The following is a 5001-nucleotide window of genomic DNA, read 5'->3' as shown; positions in this document are numbered from 1 at the left end:
GTCCTAACTACGTGCCTACATTACCTCCTATTGTCCTGTAGCGAGTAGATTATCCCAATAATATACTCGCTCCAAATATAGTGTTAATATTCCTGTCAACCTTTGGAGATGAATGAGGTGAGGCGTTGCCCGGGCAACACGGTGAGGTGTTGCCCAAGCAATATAAGCAGCGGTGTAGCGAACATTGGCTAGTTTACTTTCAAGTGTGGTCTAGAGCAGACACTTGCGAGATACTGTACCAACGCTCAGTGCGCTCAACTCACACGAACGTATCACCTGTGTACTTCTGTATATTCGACCAAATATATATATAGTATCTTAGTGTCTGTGTTTATTTGTCACCATACTTTACGTAACAATAGAACCGTTACATTGGTGACCCAGTGAGTGAAAAAGAACACCTAGTCACAAACTAGATCTTCGTCATGGATTTATCTACCAGGTTTCCAGCATACAACGCAGATGATTCAGAATTTTGGTTCATGCAGATGGAGGCTATTTTCGACCTTCACGAAGTTTCGACGCTACCCAGCCACGATGGACTACAACATGGACTCTCACTGGACCTCTACTGCTACTGTTTGCTGTGATGGAATACTGCCAACACCCTCGCCACAGCTATGATTTTCATCGCGTCCATCTCTGCAGTTTCATCTACTACGGCTTGCTGCTCCACGATCGTTACTCACTCATCTGACAGCCTCATCAATGATTACATCATGCTGGATCTACAGCTTGTCCTGCCGACTCTCCGTCGCTGCCAGGGCACTGCTTGTCCTACGCCCACGACAGCTGCTCTGTCATCAGATTCATCTACACGTTCACTGCATTTTGATACTCAGCCGACTCAAGCCCTTTGTGCAATACAGGACTTACAGCTTGCGTTTCCGACTCTTCGTCGCCTCCAGGACAATTCAGCTCTAGCTCTAGCAGTGATTACCTCGTTGTCCTAACTACGTGCCTACATTACCTCCTAATGTCCTGGTGCCCGAGCCCATCCGCCCCGGATCTAAATGCTCCACCATCGACCCAAGGACGCAACAATTATGCACATTCTTCTCTCCTGCTACACCGAGCTTGTCCACACACTGCCTACATCTTTTGGTACCAGACTACAATTTCCACAGTCAACAATGTAGTACTCGGCGTGTACAGTCCTAATCAACCCAAGACGCTACAGCTTAGACACAGAGCAGACAGCAGACTACGACCGCATCGAGCCGCCACGCTCTCGCTCCCCGAGTTTAGACACTCACAAATCTCAATCGAGCCGCCACGCTCTCCCACATAGAGCTCCACGACTCCGGCCTCACTCAGCTCTCTGCTCTGCTCCAGGCTTCGTCTCAACGTCTGCGACACTGCTAAATCCAGAGACACATCCGCCGACTACGCAGTTCACTTTTCGACCCCAATTACCAGCCGCACCACAACCCTCCTACGACGACGGACGACCTCCCAGCACAGGATCCTCCTACGACCCCAGTTAGATGACATCAGCGAAGAGGAGGAAGTTAACTTTGATGGTTATGTAACGCGAGCAGGGCGTACAATTCACCGACCAGCTAAGTTCCTTGATCAATTATTTTTCCTTTCATCCCCTGGGAGGGGGAGTTCTGTAGCGAGTAGATTATCCCAATAATATACTCGCTCCAAATATAGTGTTAATATTCCTGTCAACCTTTGGAGATGAATGAGGTGAGGCGTTGCCCGGGCAACACGGTGAGGTGTTGCCCAAGCAATATAAGCAGCGGTGTAGCGAACATTGGCTAGTTTACTTTCAAGTGTGGTCTAGAGCAGACACTTGCGAGATACTGTACCAACGCTCAGTGCGCTCAACTCACACGAACGTATCACCTGTGTACTTCTGTATATTCGACCAAATATATATATAGTATCTTAGTGTCTGTGTTTATTTGTCACCATACTTTACGTAACAATAGAACCGTTACAGTCCTGGTGTCCGAGCCCATCCGCTCCAGATCTAAATGCTCCACCAGCGACCCAAGGACGCAACAATCATGCACATTCTAATCTCCTGCTACACCAAGCTTGTCCACACACAGCCTGCATCTTTTGGTACCAGACTACATGTTCCACAGCTACCCAGGAACAGTAGCCTCGTATTTTTGTTATATTGTTTTATTCCATTTCCTGGCAGGGGGAGTCTAAACATCTCTGACTTCCCACAGCAAGGCGCCGGGCACCGCGGGCTCCAGGCATGAGGATTTATGTTTATTTCTCAGAGCAGTAAACAGCCTGCGGCAAAGCTACCCATATGTGTAGAGCTCAGTACTACAGATGAAGAACAACAATGTAAACATTTTTGACGTTGATTAGCTTGCTCAAACACCACTAATTTCCATTAAATAAATATAGACAAAACATTTCTGCTACAAAAATAAATGAGAGTGAATGCTTGTGGTCTCTTGAAGTGCAGGATAATTAAAATAAGTTTTATATTTTATAGATATAGTACTTGTTTACAGACTATATAAATCACCACGTTAATTTCAGTACAACCTAATTGTTCTTTCGGTTATTGAGATTCTGCATTTCTTGGTCCCGCTTCTCAACTCTCAAATAACTGGTATATTACAGTACTGAAATCAATGTATGTATTTTCATTTATATTTTCGGTTCACATTACGACGGTTAATTTATAACCTTGGCGGAAACGCATACCCGCCGAAGCCGTAAATGCCAAAACATTGACATTTGTTTGGCCCCAAAACAAATGGGAGCCCAGTCCGAAATTGCAGTATACGACTTGACCAGTCCCCGCCGTGTGCTATAGCTGCCGCTAACCCATTACCACAACAACAACATTGCCGAAGTCTCTCCTCGTGTAGTCGTCCGGAGGAGAAAACCTTCATATTCAACAAGAAATTCTGTCATGCTGCATTTATTATACACAAGACCTACGCCATAGAAGCTTATATGTCTAGTATATATGCATATATATGTATGTCAACGTATGCGACTCATTGAACATTAATCAGTGAACACTATATGCACAACATTTTCACGTAGCAAGGTATGTTGTTGAGTGATGGTTCTTTTACCTGAATTTACCTGAGGGTCACCATCTACTCAGTGGTCTCAAATGGGACATGAAGCCCCCGGCTTGTTAAAGGTTTCCTCTTTACCTTTTTTCCAGTCAGGTTGTTGTTAGACAAGTCAACCCGGTCACCAAAATAGGCAAACTGAACCTTTATTTAACTAAACGTTACTTATCATAGGCCTGATTTAAATAGTCCAGCTAGGAAAACTTTTAGATATAGGAATAAAAAAGGATGTTGGGTTACAGCTGGCTTCATTCTTGACTCACAATGAAGGTTCCTGAATAAGGCAGAATTGGCCCATAGAATTACCCGAAGCCACCTAATGTTACCCAAAGCCACCTAATGTTACCCAAAGCCTCCTAGCATTATGTAAGTAATGAAGAAATATGATATATTTATTGCTGAATGTAGAACATGAAAAAGCATATTTTTACCTGATTTACTGGTCCTCAGGGCCCCTCAGGATTTGTAACAGGCCCCTAACACTAGTGGCCTCGATGAGGACAGGAAGCTTGTCGAAGGTCCCTCCATTTGGCTTGATGGTCTTTTAGAGGTAGATTTTAAAACCTAACCGAGTTTTGGCATTTGCAGCTTCAGCTGGTAGACAGTTTCTTGGATTTATAAACATATGAGTGAAAAAAGCATCTACTCTTAGTCCGACATTGTGGCTTGTTGAGCTTGAAACTGTTGCTCTTCTTTGTGTTACTCCGACCTTTTGAAAGAAATGTCGGATCCAAATTGTTCAAAATGTTAAAAGTTTCAATGAGATCTACCCTGTCATGCCTGGTTTGCAGTGCTGTTACCCCTGTGACCCTCAGCTGTTCCTAATATGAGAGATGACTAAGCTCTGGAATGACTTTTGTTACCCGGTGTTGCACTTTCTCCAGAGCAGCTATGTCCTTCTGAAGATGAGGTCTCCATGTTTGGATACAGTAATCCAAATGGTGGCACGTCAGAGATTTATAAAGTTGAATCACCACCTTCTTTTCCTTAATGTCAAAGGTACTGTATGCTTGATTATTCCAAGGGTTTAGTTAGCTTTTCTGCCTGCTGCTCCCACCTATTGTGCAACTTTTAGTGAGTGGTGGATTTTTTTTTTTTTTTTTGAGATACAGTATATACAAGAGTTGTTACATTCTTGTACAGCTACTAGTACGCATAGCATTTCGGGCAGGTCCCTGGAATACGATCCCCGCCGCGAAGAATCGTTGTTACAACCAAGTACTGTACACATTTTACTGTTGAGTTAAACAGAGGCTACAGTTAAGGATTTGCGCCCAGTAAATCCTCCCCGGCCAGGATACGAACCCATGAACCCACTTGGAGTTTGACTCCAAGGTCTTTTCTTCATCAATATGCTTTAATATAATGATTTGGTAGTTGTGTCATAGGTTGCTATGTCCCATATTCAAGGTCTTGCATTTGTCAATATTAAAAAGCATTTTCCAGTCATCTGACTATTTGTAGAGTTCATGTAGATCTCTTTGTAAGTCTTCACTATCATTATCATTTCCCACTTTACTATAAATTATTGTGTCATCTGCAAATTTGATGATGTGGTTTGTAATATTCTCATCAATGTCATTATGTACAGTATATGACAAAAAGTGTTAGCCCCAAAATGGACCCCTGTGGTACCCCACTTATTGCCTTTCTCCATTTAGATTTGTTCCCATTTAGCATGACCCTTTATTTTCTTTGTTTCAGCCATTGTTTTATCCATTCTAGTATTTTACCATTTATTCCATGTGCCTGTAATTTCCTTTTCAGTCCTTCATGTGGTACCTTGACAAAAAATTTTTATCTGAAATAATCTCATTTCATCATCATAATCATCATCTTAATTCAAAAGAATGTGTGTACAAAGAACATAAGAGTAATGTACAATTTTAGGAGCAAGAGTTACACATACTAGTGAAGCCACTGTATTATGCAAAGC

At 42.8% G+C, this 5001-nt stretch overlaps 1 protein-coding gene across 2 annotated transcripts in view; it reads left to right on the top strand.

Annotated features, from left to right (window-relative positions):
• The first annotated feature begins 2477 nt into the window (after nucleotides 1-2477).
• The window catches only part of LOC123772222 (uncharacterized), a 39043-nt gene continuing 36519 nt past the window's right edge, over nucleotides 2478-5001 (top strand). The window contains exon 1 of one of the 2 annotated variants that reach the window (XM_069311048.1): nucleotides 2478-3034. The gene's annotated coding sequence lies outside the window, so the exon portion shown is untranslated. The remainder of the gene's footprint in view (nucleotides 3035-5001) is intronic. The other variant, XM_045765292.2, reaches the window with a different exon arrangement.

This window comes from Procambarus clarkii, chromosome 69, assembly GCF_040958095.1.
Source record: "Procambarus clarkii isolate CNS0578487 chromosome 69, FALCON_Pclarkii_2.0, whole genome shotgun sequence".
In the NCBI taxonomy this organism is placed as follows: domain Eukaryota; kingdom Metazoa; phylum Arthropoda; class Malacostraca; order Decapoda; family Cambaridae; genus Procambarus; species Procambarus clarkii.
Note: the sequence above shows the minus strand (reverse complement) of the source record. Positions and strands in the feature narration are given on the sequence as shown.